Here is a 16,815-nt window from a genome sequence, read left to right as displayed (position 1 = left end):
CTTGAGCCTCAAGGCGCAGGACTCCGCGCGGCGGGGCCCGCCCACCCCCGAAGCCAGCCAATGAACGCGGAGCGCGGGAAGCCGGGGGCGGGGCCCGGCTCCTGCCCTGCGGCGGAGCAACGCCGCAGGCTCCGCGGTCCTACGCTCCCGCCCGCCCCACCAGGAGCGGTCTGGGATTGGGGGAGCAATTCCTCAAACAGAAGGTCTGTGAGGCCTAAGGTGTTCCGCACGCGCTGCTGCTTTTGCGGGGGTCTTTCTGTCGTTTTTAAAACTAGTAATTTCTTCGCCTGTTGTTTACAGAACACCTATTTAGGGCCAGCCACAGTGCTTGGGGACACATGGGAATAAGAAAAAGCTTCCACTTCGAGGATCCCCCAGTCATTCCGGTGGATGAGCAGATATGAAAACAGGTAATTAGGGGAGCCCACATAAGGCACATTCCAACGTCAAAAAACAGGTAGCAGTGGCGCCTGCCTGTGGTCCCGGGATGAACCTGTTTTGGATTAGGACACACCCCAGAGGACAACTCCGCTATTTCTGTGTCCACCTCACCTAAACCTGGCAAAGCAGGCACACGGGGAGGAGTCCAGACAGGTGACAGGAGACTATTTTCTGATTTAAGGAACACAGAAAAAGGAACAAGGGAAAAAGTGAGAAAAACTTGGGAGGCTGAGGCAGGAGGCTGAGGCGGCAGGCTGCAATGAGCCATGATCTCGCCACTTCAGCCCAGTGTCTGGAAAAAAAAAAAAAAAAGGCTTATTGTGATATGGGGCAGGGTATGGGGGAGGAGGAGATTTCAGCCAGAGGACAACTAAGAGATTTGTTACCCTGGAATTCTGGTGGCCATGATTTGCAATGGAGAACAATCCACTTTCATTTTCTTTTTTTCTTCAACTTTTAAGTTCAGGGGTACATGTGCAGAACGTGCAGGTTTGTTATATCCATATACATGTGCCATGGTGGTTTGCGGCACCTACCAACCCATCGTCTAGGTTTTAAGTCCTGCATGCATTAGGTATTTGTCCTAATGCTCTCCCTCCCCTTGCCCCCCACCCCTCAACATAACTCAGTATGTGTTGTTCCCCTCCCTGTGCCCATGTGTTCTCAATATTCAACTCCCACTTATGAGTGAGAACATAGGGTGCTTGGTTTTCTGTTCCTGTGTTAGTTTGCTGAGGATGATGACTTCCAGCTTCATCCATGTCCCTGCAAAGGATATCATCTCATTCTTTTTTATGGTTGTATAGTATTCTATGATGTGTATGTTACCACATTTTCTTTATCCGGTCTATCATTGATAGGCATTTGGATTGGTTCCATGTCTTTGCTATTGTAAATAATGCTGCAGTAAACATACGTGTGCATGTGTCTTTATAGTAGAATGACTTATATTCCTTTGGGTACATACCCAGTAATGGGATTGCTGGGTCAAATGGTATTTCTGGTTCTAGATCCTTGAGGAATTGCCACACTATCTTCCACAATGATTGAACTAATTTACATTCCCACCAACAGTGTTGTGTGATCTTATTTCTGAGTTCTTTATTGTGGCCCATTGGTCTGTGTGTCTGTTCTTGTACCAGTACCATGCTGTTTTGGTTACTGTAGCCTTGTAGTACAGTTTGAAGTCAGGTAATGTGATGCCTCCAGTTTTGTTTCTTTTTGTCTTGGCTATTTGGGCTCTTTTATGGTTCCGTGTGAATTTTAAATAGTTTTTCTAATTCTGTGAAGAATGTCAATGGTAGTTTAACGGGAGTAGCATTGAATATATAAATTACTTTGGGCAGTATGGCCTTTTTCACAATATTGATTCTTCCTATCCATGAGCGTGGAATGTTTCTCCATTTGTTTGTATCCTCTCTGATTTCTTTGAGCAGTAGTTTGCAGTTCTCCTTGAAGAGGTCCTTCACTTCCCTAGTTAGCCGTATTCCTAGGTATTTTATTCTTTTTGTAGCAATTGTGAATGGGAGTTCATTTATGATTTGGCTCTCAGCTTGCCTGTTATTGGTGTATAGGAATGCTATCAATTTTTGCGCATTGATTTTGTATCCTGAGACTTTGCTGAAGTTGCTTATCAGCTTAAGAAACTTTGGGGCTGAGATAATGGGGTTTTCTAGATATAGGATCATATCATCTGCAAACAAAGATAATTTGATTTCCTCTCTTCCTATTTGAATACCCCTTATTTCTTTCTCTTGTGTAATTGCCCTGGCCAAAACTTCCAAAACTATGTTGAATAGGAGTGGTGAGAGAGGGCAACTTGTCTTGTGCTGCTTTGGAAGGGGAATGCTTCCAGCTTTTGCCCATTCAGTAGGGTATTGGCCGTGGGTTTGTCATATACGGCTCTTATTATTTTGAGGTGTTTCTTCAATACCTAGTTTATTGAGAGTTTTTTAACATGAAGGAATGTTGAATGTAATCAAAGGTCTTCTGCATGTGGTTTTTGTCTTTAGTTCTGTTTATGTGTTGAATCACATTTATTGATTTTTGTATGTTGGACCAACCTTGCATCCCAGGGATGAAGCCTACTTGATCGTCATGGATAAGCTATTTGAAGTGCCGCTGAATTCAGTTTGCAAGTTTTTTTTTTTTTTTTTTTTAGACAGAGTCTTGCTCTGTCACCCAGGCTGGAGTGCAGTGACACAATCTCAGCTCACTGCAACCTCTACCTCCCAGGTTCAAGCGATTCTCCTGCCTCATCCTCCTGAGTAGCTGGGATGACAGGCGTGCACCACCATGCCTGACTAATTTTTTGCATTTTTAGTAGAGATGGGGTTTTGCCATGTTGACCAGGCTAGTCTGGAACTCCTGACCTCAAGTGACCTGCCTGCCTTGTCATCCCAAAGTGCTGGGATTACAGGCATGAGCCACCATGCCCAGCCCAGTTTGCCAGTATTTTATTGAGGATTTTTGCATTGATGTTCATCAAAGGTATTGGCCTGAAGTTTCCTTTTTTGCTGTGTCTTTGCAGGTTTTGGTATCAGGATGATTCTGGCCTCATACAATGAGTTAGGGAAGAGTCCCTCCTTTTCAATTTTTTGGAATTGTTTCAGTAGAAATGGTACCAGCTCTTCTTTGTTCCTCTGGTAGAATGCAGCTGTGAATCTGCCAGTCCTAGGCTTTTTTGGGTTGGTAAGCTATTTATTACTGTCTTAATTTCACAGCTTGTTATTGGTCTATTCAGGGATTCAATTTCTTCCTGGTTCAGTCTTGGGAGGGTGTATGTGTCCAGGAATTTATCCATTTCATCTAGACTTCCTGGTTTATGTGCATAGAGGTGTTTATAGTATTCTCTGATGGTTGTTTGTATTTCTGTGGGGTGATATACCCCTTATCATTTCTGATTGTGTTTATTTGATTCTTCTCTCTTTTCTTCTTTATTAATCTAGCTAGTGGTGTTATTAATTTTTTCAAAACCCCAGCTCCTGGATTTGATTTTTTTGGAAGGTTTTTTTATGTCTCTGTCTCCTTCACTTCAGCTCTGATCTTGGTTATTTCTTGTCTTCTGCTAACTTTGGGGTTTCTTTTTTTTTTTTTTTTTTTTTTTTTTTTGAGACGGAGTCTCGCTCTGTCGCCCAGGCTGGAGTGCAGTGGCCGGATCTCAGCTCACTGCAAGCTCCGCCTCCCGGGTTCACGCCATTCTCCTGTCTCAGCCTCCTGAGTAGCTGGGACTACAGGTGCCCGCCACCTCGCCCGGCTAGTTTTTTGTATTTTTTAGTAGAGACGGGGTTTCACCGTGTTAGCCAGGATGGTCTCGATCTCCTGACATCGTGATCCGCCCATCTCGGCCTCCCAAAGTGCTGGGATTACAGGCTTGAGCCACCGCGCCCGGCCTAACTTTGGGGTTTCTTTGCTCTTGGTTCTCTAGTTCTTTTAGTTGAGATGTTAGGTTGTTAGCTTGAGATCTTTCTAGCTTTTTGGTGTGGGCATTTAGCACTAAACATTTCCCTCTTAACACTCCTTTAGCTGCATGCCAGAGATTCTGGTACATTGTCTCTTTGTTCTCATTAGTTTCAAAAAATTTATTGATTTCTGCCTAATTTTATTATTTACCTGAGAGTCATTCAGGAGCAGGTGTTCAATTTCCATGTAGTTGTGACAGACTGTTATAACTTCAGTTCTCTTGCATTTGCTGAGGAGAGTTTTACTTCCAATTGTGTAATCAATTTTAGAGAAAGTGCCATGTGGCACTGAGAAGAATGTATATTCTATTGTTTTTGGGTGGAGAGTTTTGTAGATCTCTATCAGATCCTTTAGATCCAGAGCTGAGTTTGGGTCCTGAATATCTTTGTTAATTTTCTCTCTCAATGATCTATCTAATATTGTCAGTGGGGTGTTAAAGTCTCCCATTACTATTGCATGGAGTTTAAGTCTCTTTGTACATCTCTAAGAATTTGCTTTATGAATCTGAGTACTCCTGTATTGAGTGTGTATATATTTAGGATAGTCAGCTCTTCTTGTTGCATTGAACCCTTCACCATTATGTAATGCTCTTCTTTGTCTTTTGATATTTATTGGTTTAAAGTCTGTTTAGTCAGAAACTAGGATCGTGACCTCTGCCTTTTTCTATTTTTTATTTGCTTGGTAAATTTGCCTCCATCCCTTTATTTTGAGCCTATGTATGTCTTTGCACATGAGATGGATCTCTTGAAGAAAGCATACCAATGGATCTTAGCTCTTTATACAGCTTGCCATTCTGTGTCTTTTAATCGGGGGCATTTAATCCATTTACATTTAAGATTAGTATTGTTATGTGTGAATTTGATCCTGCCGTCATGATGCTAGCTGGTTATTTTGCAGACTTGTTTATCTGGTTGCTTCATAGTGTCACTGGTCTGTGTATTTCAGTGTTTTTGTAGTGGCTCATAATGGTTTTTGCTTTCCATATTTAGTGCTTCCTTCGGGAGCTCTTGCAAGGTAGGCCTGGTGGTGACAAATTCCCTCAGCATTTGCTTGTCTAAAAAGGATCTTATTTCTGCTTCACTTATGAGGCTTAGTTTGATTGGATATGAAATTCTGGGTTGGAAATTCTTTTCTTTAAGAATATTGAATATTGGCCCCCAATCTCTTCTGGCTTGTAGGGTTTCTGCTGAGAGGTCAGCTGTTACTCTCTTAGTCTGGTCACCTTTGTAAGTGATCTGGCTTTCTTTTTTTTTTTTTTGAGACAGAGTCTCGCTTTGTCACCCAGGCTAGAGTGCAGTGGCGCAATCTCGGTTCACTGCAAGCTCCTCCTCCTGGGTTCACACCATTCTCCTGCCTCAGCCTCCCAAGTAGCTGGGACTACAGGCACCCGCCACCACGCCCAGCTAATTTTTTGTATTTTTAGTAGAGACAGGGTTTCACCATGTTAGCCAGGATGGTCTCGATCTCCTGACCTTGTGATCCACCTGCCTCAGCCTCCCAAAGTGCTGGGATTACAGGCTTGAGCCACCACACCTGGCCATTATCTGGCCTTTCTCCTGGCTGCTCTTAACATTTTTTCTTTCATTTCAACCTTGGATAATCTGATGATTATGTGTCTTGGGTTGATGGTCTCATGGAGTATTTTACTGGGGCTCTCTGCACTTCCTGAATTTGAATGTTGGCTTGTCTTGCCAGGTTGGAGAAGTTCTCCTGGATGATATCCTGAAGTATGTTTTCCAACCTGGTTCCATTCTCTCCATCTCTTTCAGGTACCTCAATCATTTGTATGTTTGGTCTCTTTACATAATCCCATATTTCTCAGAGGTTTTGTTCATTCCTTTTCATGCTATTCTGCTATTGATACCTGTGGTTGCTTTGTGAAGTTCTCATGTTGTGCTTTTCAGCTTCATAAGGTCAGTTATGATCTTCTCTAAACTGGCTATTCTGGCTATCAGCTTCTGTATTGTTTTATCACGATTCTTAGTTTCTTTGCATTGGTTACAACATGCTCCTTTAGCTCAGCAAAGTTCGTTATTACCCACCTTCTGAAGCCTACTTTTGTCAATTCAGTTATCTCAGCCTCAGTCCAGTTCTGTGCCCTTGCTGGAAGGTGGTGTGGTCATTTGGAGGAGAGGCACTCTGGCTTTTTGAGTTTTCAGTGTTTTTGCATTGATTATTTCTCATCTTTGTGGGCTTATCTGCCTTTGAACTTTGAGGTTGCTGACCTTTGAATGGGGTTTTTGTGGAGTCTTTCTTTTCTGTTGATGTTGTTATTGTTGTTTTCTGTTTGTTTGTTTTACTTTTAATAACCAGGCCACTCTACCGAAGGGCTGCTGTGGTTTGCTAGGGGTCTGCTCCAGACCCTAGTTGCCTCAGTTTTTCCCATACCTGGAAGTATCACCAGTGAAGGATACAAAACAGCAAAGATGGCAACCAGGTCCTTCCTCTGGAAGCTCCATCCCAGGGGAGTACTGACCTGTTGCCTGCCCCAACACACCTGTAGGAGGTGGCTAGAGACCCCTGTTGAGAGGTCTCACCCAGTCAAGAGGAACGGGATCAGGGACCTGCTTAAAGAAGCAGTCTGGGCCGGGCATGGTGGCTCACGCCTGTAATCCCAGCAGTTTGGGAGGCTGAGGTGGGCGGATCACGAGGTCAGGAGATGGAGACCCTCCTGGCCAATATGGTGAAACCCCGTCTCTACTAAAAATACAAAAATTAGCCTGGCATGGTGGCGTATGCCTGTAATCCCAGCTACTTGGAAGGCTGAGGCAGGAGAATCGCTTGAACCCCGGAGGTGGAGGTTGCAGTGAGCTGAGACTGCGCCACTGCACTCTAGCCTGGTGACAGAGCTAGACTTCATTTCAAAAAAAAAAGAAGAAGCAATCTGGCTGCTTTTTGGTAGAGTAAGTGTGCTGCGTTGGGGGGACCGTTCCTCATCCAGATCATTTGTATTCTTCTGGCCAGCAGGCTGGAATGGTTGAGTCAACCAAACCACAGAGATGGCAGCTGCCCCTCCCCATGGGAGCTCCATCCCAAAGAGAGATGAGAGCTCTATTTGTAGAACTCTGGCTGGAGTGTCTGAAGCCCTTGAAGGGAGATCCTGCCCAGGATCAGAGTCCTGATTAAAGAAGTAGTCTGACCACAATCTAGCAAGGCCACTGTGCTGCGTTGTGGGGGACCCTTCCTCGTTCGGACCATTTGTATTCTTCAAAGCCATTAGGCTGGAACCGCTGAGTCTATTACTGAACTGCTGAGACGGCGGCCGCCCCTCCCTCTCTGGAACCTAGACCCGTCTCAGGCAGATTCCAGCCTGTTGCCATTGGCTGGCTGGAATTCCAAGCCACTGGGTCTTAACTCGTGGGGTACGATGGCAGTGGGGTCCACAGAATGATGCTGATTGGCTTCCTGCATTCAGCCGCCTTCCTAAGGAGATGTAGGGAGGGATTTCCCACCTTGCCAGGGATCCTGGGGCTGGAGTATGTAAAACTCCCTAGTCTCTGTGTGTGCCTCAGCGGCTGCTCTGCCAAGATTCCACACAGCTCTGTGCTTTGGTCCCAAGGCCCAGGTGGCCAGGTGACATGGGCTCAGCAGGGGAACTCCTGATCCATGGGGTTGCAAAGATCTGTAGGAGAAGCGTGCTTTCCCAGGCAGGGTCGCACAATTACTACTTCCCTTGGCTAGAGATGGGGGTTCCCTTGGCTCCCTGTCGCTCCCAGATGGGCTGTTGTCCCCCACCCCCCTGCTTTTCTTCATTCTCCGTGGGTCGACTTATTTGCCTAGTTAGTCCCAATGCAAGAACCTGGATATTTAAAGTTGAAGGTGCTGAATTCACTCGCGCCTTTACATTCCCCTCAGTGAGTGCTGTGGACTGCAGCTGCTTCTAATCAGCCATCTTGCAATAGCTTTCAAATCATTCAGTCTTATATCCACATTTCATTTTCTTTTCCTTTTTTTTTTTTTTTTAGTACAGAAGACTAGATAATATGCATGACATGGTAAAAATTTTCAATTCTGTCAAAAATATGTGCAGTGAAAAGAAAGTTTTCATCCTCCACTGCCCCCTGCCCCTAGCTTTCTTTCCTCTTAGACTACCACTGTTGACCAGTTTCTTGCATATCCTTTCAAAGACATTCCATAGGTTAAGAAAAATTATAAATGTATGTATGTATGTGTTGACTATATTGTAAAGTAGGGACTTAAAACATTCCATATATGTTACCAAATTGATCTCCATACAGTTCATGTCAGTTGTGGCCCCCATAACAATTTGTCAGGACCACTGTTTCAACACACCTCCATACAGTACATTATCAAATTTAATTTTTAATTTTCTATTCAGTTGTTGGTCTTTTTAAAAATTGTAGTGCATAGATATGTATACATGCACATATATATAAAATAATGAAATTAGTCCAATGTGAATAAATTGCTTATTCTTTACCCCCCTTGTCTTTTGGCTTGTTTACTGTATTTTTGCAGTGAATTATTATTATTATTATTGCAACAGGGTCTCACTCTGTCACCCAGGCTGGAGTGCAGTGGCAGTTGAAACCTCAACTTCAGGGGCTCACATCAACTTCAGGGGCTCAGGTGATCATCCCTCCTCAGCCTTCCACGTAGCTGGGACTACAGGCATGTGCCACCATGCCAGGCTAATTTTTTGTAGAGACAAGTTTTTGCGATGTTGCCCAGGTTGATCTCAAACTCCTGGACTCAAGCAATTGACCCACCTTGGACTTCCAAAGTGCTGGAATTACAGGCATGAGCCACCATACCTGGCTGAATTATTTTTGATTTGATAGTCACATTACTTTTTCTAACTTTCTAGGGTTTTTTGTTATTGCTTTTAGTCTTTCCTAGAAAGGCTATCACTATCCCCAAGATGTAAAAAAATTATCCTGTGGCAGCATCTAGTCTGCTTGATATCTATATGGTTATAGTATACAATATAGTGTATGTGTATGTATATATGTGTGTATATATACACACACCAATATACTATATAATGCAAGTAATCTATTATAGAATTAATATCTGTTATAACAAAGAAATAAATTAGGGCCGGGCACGGTGGCTCATGTCTGTAATCCCAGCACTTTGGGAGGCTGAGGTGGATGGATCACTTGAGGCCAGGAGTTCAAGACCAGCGAAACATGGCGAAACCCCGTCTCTACTGAATACACAAAAATTAGCCAGGTGTAGTGGTACATGCCTATAATCCCAGCTACACAAGAGTCTGAGGCAGGAGAATTGCTTGAACCTGGAGGCAGAATTTGCAGTGAGCCAGAGTTAGCACCACTGTATTCCAGCCTGGGTAACAGAGCAAAATTCTGTCTTAAAGAGAAAGAAAGAGAGAGGGAGGGAGGGAAGGAAGGAAGGCAGGCAGGCAGGCAGGCAGGAAGGGAAGGAAGGAAGGAAGGAAATAAATCAGGGCAAAGGATTTGAATAGCCAGTTCTATAAATGTCAATAAGCACTGAAAGATGCACAACATTACTAGCCGTCAAGTAAATGCAAATCAAGACCATAATGAGATACTACTTCACAGCCACTAGAATGGCTATAATCAAAAAGATAGATAGTAACTAGTGTTGGCAAGTGTATAGACTGAATTGTATCCCCCTAAGATTCCTGTGTTGAAGCTCTAACCCCCAATGTGACTATATTTGAATATTGGCCCTTTAGACAAGTACTTAAGGTTAAATGAGGTCATAAAGGTAAGACCCTAATCCAATATGACTGGTATCTTCATGAGAGGAGGAAGAGACACCAGGGATATGTGCACAGAGAAAAGGCTATGCAAGGACACAATGAGAAGGCAGCCATCTGCAAGCCAAGGAAAGAGCTCTTGGGAGAAACCAAACCTTCTCATACCTTGATCTTGGATTTCAAGTTTCCAGAATTGTGAGCAAATACATTTCTGATGTTTAAGCCACCCAGTTTGTGGTATTTTGTTTTGGCAGCCCTAGCAAACTAACACAGCAAGAATGTGGAGGAATTGGGACCCTTATATACTGCTGGTGGGATTGTAAAATGGTACCACCACTTTGAAAAACAGTCTAGTAGTTACTGAAACAGTTAAACAGAGTTACCATATGACCCAGCAATCTTTGGCATAATAAAATGTTGTAAAATTGTGGTGATATTTGCACAACTCTGTGAACATATTAAAATTCATGGAATTGTACACTTTCAGTGGAGAAATTATATTTGAATTACATCTTGATAAAGGTGTTAAAATCAATACCCAGATTTTACTGAACAAGGTCAAATTATATGTGTAGGGTGGGCGCAGTGGCTCATGCCTGTAATCCCAGCACTTTGGGAGGCCAAGGCAGGTGGATCACCTGAGGTCAGGAGTTCGAGACCAGCCTGGCCAACATGGTGAAATCCTGTCTCTACTAAATACAAAAAATTAGCTGGGCATGGTGGCACATGCCTGTAATCCCAGCTACTTGGGAGACTGAAGCAGGAGAATCTGTTGAACCTGGGAGGCAAAGGTTGCAGTGTGTCGAGATTGCACTCCAGCCTGGGCGACAAGAGCGAAACTCTGTCTCATAAACAAAACAAACAAAACAAAGTATATGTGTAAATAGTTCACACATGAAGAAACTCAGAAAAGTTAATTTTGGGGAAATTATTAGCATTGCTGCAGTGCTAATTGAAAATTTAAAAAGAGAATATTGATGGAGTTAAATTGATAAAATTATTTATTAGAACAACTGTTTTCAACAGTGCTGTAGCAAAGCACACAATCTATGAAACTGTTTTCAGCTAATAATCTACATTTGGGAATATCATCAAAACTAATCAAATACCCAATAATTGGGAGGAAACATGTTAAAGTAGCAAACATGGGCTATATTATAATAATAAACGGGAAGGTATGTATAAGATAATGAGAAAAGTAGAATACTAATTAGTTTGCAAATGTGATGACTATACATAAATAAGTCTACATTGTTGAATATAATGAAGATAAATTAGTAAGACATAGTACCAGAATTATTCTTATGGAGAAAAAAAAAACCTGTCTTTATTTGGGAAAATACCCTGATAATCTGTTTCGGGTATAAAATGACATTCTGAAAATATGGGTATGAGCAGAAGCCCTGGCAACACAAGAAAAACTGCCCTGCCTGAACCCTGAGAGAAATTAATTTTTCCTCCTGAGATAAAGAAAAATAAAGTGGTGAGAAGGGTTGAGCCAAGCAAGCAGGGGAGGGGAGACACAAGTCAAGGGGAGAAGGCTGGGTGGTACACAGAATTAAGGAATAATGAGAATCTCTGGGGAAAGAGTTGAAAAATTGACTTTTTATAGAACAAGAGTGTCTAATATATACATTTAAAGTTATTTTTCCAAATCTTAAAATCTCACTAAAGTTTTATGTGAATGGGGTTTTGTAGCAACTGAGGGAAAGGCTGATGTTAAGGTGGTTGGAACAGTGAAAAGACAGTGTACGTAGAAGTAAGGACTCAGGAGTAGAAAGGACAGAAGGAAATAGGCCCCTCAGAAATTGGCCAGCTGCAGCAGCTCTTGCCTGTAATCCCAGCACTTTGGGAGGCTGAGGCGGGTGGATCACTTGAGTCCAGGAGTTTGAGACCAGCCTGGATAACATGATGAAATGCCCTCTACAAAAAAGTTGGTCAGGCATGTGTCTATAGTCCTAGCTACTAGGGAGGCTGAAGTGGGAGGATCTATTGAGCCAGTAAGGTCAAAGCTGCAGTGAGCTGAGATCATACCACTGCACTACAGCCTGGGTGACAGAAACACAGTCTCAAAAAAAAAAAAAAAAAAAAAAGAGAAATTACTAGTGATGGTAATCTTTGAAGGGCTATGGACACCCAAACTGGATGTCTGGGATGATCTTATTTAGATTGCAAAGGGGAAGAAGGCTCTAGCTGACATTTTCCTTACATAAGGATAAGAAGATAACATGATGTAAATGTAGGTGTTTTAAGTTTATGAGAGGCTTAAATGTATGAATTTTTTTTAAAAAATGTCCATTTTTTCTAACAACATTGATTCCCATCTACTAACTAAAACAGAGTGAATGGATCCTGGTTAAGCTCCTGCCTCCATGAAATCCAGTGGACATGATTCAAGTGTACCCGTATGATGGGTAGGAGAAATGGAAATGAATATGTAAAATATAATAATTTATACTCTCTCTTAGCAGTAAGGTTGGAAGGAATTTAGGTGAGACTATCCAGATTTAGAGAAATCATCCTTTTATTATCATTTGTTTTTTGAGACAGGATCTTACTCTGTTGCCCAGGCTGGAGTGCAGTGGTGTATGCACAGCTCACTGTAGCTTTGACCTCCCAGGCTCACTTGATCCTCCCACCTCAGCCTCCTGAGTAGCTGGGACTATAGGTGCATGCCACCACACCCAGCTAATTTTTGTATTTTTTTTTTTATAGAGATGGGGCTTTGCCATGTTGCCAGGCTGGACTCAAACTCCTAGGCTCAAGCAATGCACCCGCCTTGGCCTTCCAAAGTGCTGGGATTACAGGCACGAGCCACTGTGCCCAGCTAGGAAAATCATTCTAATGTATTCTATGTTGAAGTGTTACTAGAGCAAAAATATGATCAAATGTTCAAGAAGTATGTATACCACATTATGTATGTGATAAAGTTCGAAAGAATGAATGTTGAAATAGCAATCTCAGGGAGTGTTTAGAAGTTCTTAATTGCCCAGCTCCAGAATTCATGACTTCCATTGACCTGGCCAGAGGAGGATTACTAAACAGCCCTAATTTACAAATGGCAGGTCTGTGGCACAGGGCCTAGAAGTGATTTTCCCAAGGTTATAGAGCAAGCCAAAGGGTGAGCTGAAAATAGAACTGTACCTCACACTCCCATGCAGCTATATGATAACTTGTGTACTGTCAGCAAAGAGTTGTGGAATGAATGTCCTGGACAGGTTAGCATAGATTTATGGCTAAAGGAGTCTTGCTCAGTAATTGCAAATGTTATTTGACAACAGCAAATGACCTATCTAATCTTATAAACAGTAACATCCCGGGCACTTTGGCAAAATCTTCAGAGAAAATAAAATTCCTGTTCGACAATTGAAAAAAAATTTAAATGCACTGCCCCATTGTCATGAAGCTACCACTTTTGTAATGCTTAAGCCTACAGAGATAGTCACCTTCAACCCTCCCCCTATATAGACTAAACTTCCAAGTGGTGACTCCTCAACTCTGTAATATCAGCAAGCTTATAGGATCTCGCAGAAGTGTCTAAATGTTTTAATAAGTTTAGGATTTTCTAGAGACTAAGTTCTTCACTGGTGATTTTCTGTAAAACTCCTTACTGAATTAACAGAACTAGAAAGTAGAATGGAAGAATCAGATAGTTACAGCTTAGGGCCCAGCCACTAAATTTATGTCTCTAGGTAGCCAGGCTATGGAGAGATCGCCCACCTAGCTGTGATGCTTATACCTGGGGATGTTTTAGGAAAACCACAAAAGCTAGGACCACTATTACATGACTGTTCTCTAGGGTGGCTTCTTATGTTGTACTGATCTATTCAATAGCTAGGTTAAAATTTTATGTTTTCAGGAGTGTGTTCATCCCATTCCCACTTTTCAGAGAGGATTTTTTTTTTTTTTTTTTTTTTTTTTTGAGATGCAGTCTTGCTCTTGTCACCCAGGCTGGAGTGCGATGGCACGATCTCGGCTCACTTCAACCTCTGCCTCCTGGGTTCAAGCAATTCTCTTGCCTCAGCCTCCAGAGTCGCTGGGATTATAGGTGCCTGTCACCACACCTGGCTAATTTTTGTAGTTTTAGTGGAGACAGGGTTTCACCATGTTGGCCAGGCTGGTCTCAAACTCCTAACCTCAGGTGATCCACCAGCCTCGGCCTCTCAAAGTGCTGGGATTACAGGCCTGAGCCACTGCGCCTGGCCTCAGAAAGGATTTTTTAAAATGATTTCTGTGTAAATGGGCTAATAAAGTGAGACTATCACAATCACAGGAAATCTTTTTTTTGTTTTGTTTTGTTTTTGAGATGGAGTTTTGCTCTAGTTGCCCAGGCTGGAGTACAATGGCTCAATCTCAGCTCACTGCAACCTCGGCCTTTCAGGTTCAAGCGATTCTCCTACCTCAGCCTCCTGAGTAGCTGGGATTACAGGTGCCTGCCACCACACCCGGCTAATTTTGTATTTTTCATAGAGATGGGGTTTCTCCATGTTGGTCAGGCTGGTCTCGAACTCCCAACCTCAGGCGATCTGCCTGCCTCAGCCTCCCAAAGTGCTGGGATTACAGGCATGAGCCACCGCACCCGGCCAGGAATTCTTTACTGCTAGTTTCCTCCCCTTCATATACGGGGCTACACTGTTACTGCTTCTGATCAGTTCTTCAGAGTCATTGTCCTCACCAGAAACTAACATCTAAGGGTATAACAGAAGAAAGAAAATTAGAGGTCCAGCAACTATTTCTCAGCAAGCTGTCACTGACTGGTAAACTGGTGATAGAAGTCAGTCCCTTTCCATAGCAAAACATCATATTCCTGACAGCGTCTTAGAGGTCCCATAAAAAGCAGGAACTACGGAACTATTCGGACAAAATGTATGTCAAAAATATCCACCAATAAAATCTGATTTATTGAAAATGTAACCTTTACAGGTAATATTTTATTAATAAATAACCCAATTATTATGAGGTAAAGGAATAATCCAAACAACCAAATTTGCATGAAACTTTCTGCTCCTTCCATCTCTTCTAGCATAAATATTTTGGCTGCTACCGTTTTCTTTCCTTTCTAGCATCATAGTGACATAGGTTAGGACTTTCTGTGTTAAACACACATAAATATGTAGTTTAAATACATTTTGTTGGTCCGGTGTAGTGGCTCACTCCTGTAATCCTAGTGCTTTGGATGTCAGTGCTTTGGGATCCTCGAGGGAGGATCCTCAAGGAAGGATCCTCAAGGAAGGATCACTTGAGGTCAGGAGTTCGAGACCCCAGCTCTACAAAAATAAAAATAAAAAATTAGCTGGGCATGGTGGCATGCCCCTGTGGTCCTAGCTATGGGAGGATAGCATGAGCCCAAAAGTTTAAGGCTGCAGTGAACTAGGATTGTGCCACTGCACTCCAGCCTGGGAGAAAAAATTATATCCTATCTCTAAAATAAATCGATTAATACATTTTGGATGGGGCATGGATATAGCTTTATTCAGAATGCCTTTTGAGTATTCTTGGTCATTCTACTGTTTGGATTCTGGCAACGTACAGGATTCATCTCTGCCAACCAAAATAGAAAGCCCATATTTCACACAGAAGGAAAAAGAAATTTGAAGAACTGCATGGGGTCAATAGTTTATCTGGGTTGCCCATTTTCACCCTTCTCTTAGTTTGATCCATGCTCTATTTTACTGTCCTGGCTTTTTAGTTAGAACCCTGGTTTCGTAATTTCTGTGTGTACAATTCCAATACATGGACTATTAATATTTTAATTGATTCATGTATTCATCCATCAGTTTATTTACCAACATTTTTGTCACCATAGGGAGCACAAGCTCCTCCTTCCCTTATTAGGCTGCAGTTAAATGGGGGAAATTGTTTGCCACAGTGATAAACACAATGTAAAAATGTATGAAATCCTAAAGGTATGCTTTGGGGTCAGAAAGACTTAAGATCAAATCCAACCCTGCCGTTTATTAACTGAGTGATCTTCATCAAATTACTCAACTTCATTGAGTTTCAGTTTCACCATCAAGGAAAATGCGTGTGGCAGTTACCTTTTAAGATGACCCTAAATGATGCTGGTATTCATGCCGTTGTGTAATCCTGTTGCCTTCAATGTGAGCTGAACCTAGTGACTTGCTTCTAAAAAATAGAATTCTGCAAAAGTGATGGAATGCCACTTCCGTGATAGGGATACAAAAGACTGACTACCTTCTTACTGGGTTTTTCTCTATTGCCTTTTTAGCTTATATACTTTGATGAATCAAGCTGTCATTTAGAGAGCCTCATGTGGGAAGGACTGAGAGAGGTGTCTAGCCAACAGCCATTGGGCAACTGAATCCTACCAACAACCATGTGAATGGGCTGGGAAGCAAATCTTTCTCAGTCGAGGCTTGAGATGACCACAGCCCCGGTCGGCACCTCAATTATAGCCTGTGAGTCCCTGAAGCAGCTGAACCAGCTAAGTCAGCCCAGATTCCCAACCCACAGAAACTCTGAGATAATAAATGTTTAAAGCCACTATGTTTTGGGGGTAATCTGTTACACAGCAATAGATAACTAACATAATGGGATTATATATTCCTTACAGAATTATTGTGGGGGTCAGAATGTATATAAGAATTAGAATAATGATGATGATGATGGTGATGACAACAGGAAATCCCAGCTGAGCTTAAAATAAGGTTCAGAACCTGGTAGAAGTGCTACTATTATGAAGAAAATATTTTTAGTGCTTGACCCCCTAAATACTACAAGAAAGATGAAGTTATAGGGAGAAGGGTAATATTGCATTTCTCACTCAGGACGAAACTGACTGTGATAGAAAAGGGCTTGTGAGCAAAAACCAAAGTAGCAGTTTTATGAGACTCAGTGAACAAGAAGTGTTACTTGGGAGCCCAGGTGATAAAGTTTGACAAAGAATTTGGAAGAGGGCTCTTCTCCCACTTCTGTTCAGTTTGGAGGCTAGCTACCGCTATGTTTGTGGTTGGTAAACAGGAGACCACGGGAAGGAACATAAGGACGCTGGATTTGGGGCAGCTTCTGAAAAGGTAAGCTGAGGACCCTCATCACTGTAAGCCAATGAAACTGAGAAGATAAGTGTCTTATAGGATATGCGGAGTTTTGACAGTCAAAGAAAGGTGAACTGAGGGAAGTGCACACCAAAGATTCAGAGCTGTAAACATAAATTATTTCCTTAGGGAAAAGCAAGTGGTCTTGTG

At 42.4% G+C, this 16,815-nt stretch overlaps 1 long non-coding RNA gene across 1 annotated transcript; it reads left to right on the top strand.

Annotated features, from left to right (window-relative positions):
* The first annotated feature begins 101 nt into the window (after positions 1-101).
* LOC105465243 (uncharacterized) lies at positions 102-16,210 on the top strand. The gene is made up of 3 exons (XR_977437.2): positions 102-203; positions 301-410; positions 15,840-16,210. It is a non-coding gene; the product is annotated as an uncharacterized lncRNA (long non-coding RNA).
* Positions 16,211-16,815: the final 605 nt, after the last annotated feature.

The sequence above is a fragment of the Macaca nemestrina genome, chromosome 13 (genome assembly GCF_043159975.1).
Source record: "Macaca nemestrina isolate mMacNem1 chromosome 13, mMacNem.hap1, whole genome shotgun sequence".
Taxonomy (NCBI): Eukaryota; Metazoa; Chordata; class Mammalia; order Primates; family Cercopithecidae; genus Macaca; species Macaca nemestrina.
This window is presented reverse-complemented; position numbering and strand designations above follow the sequence as displayed.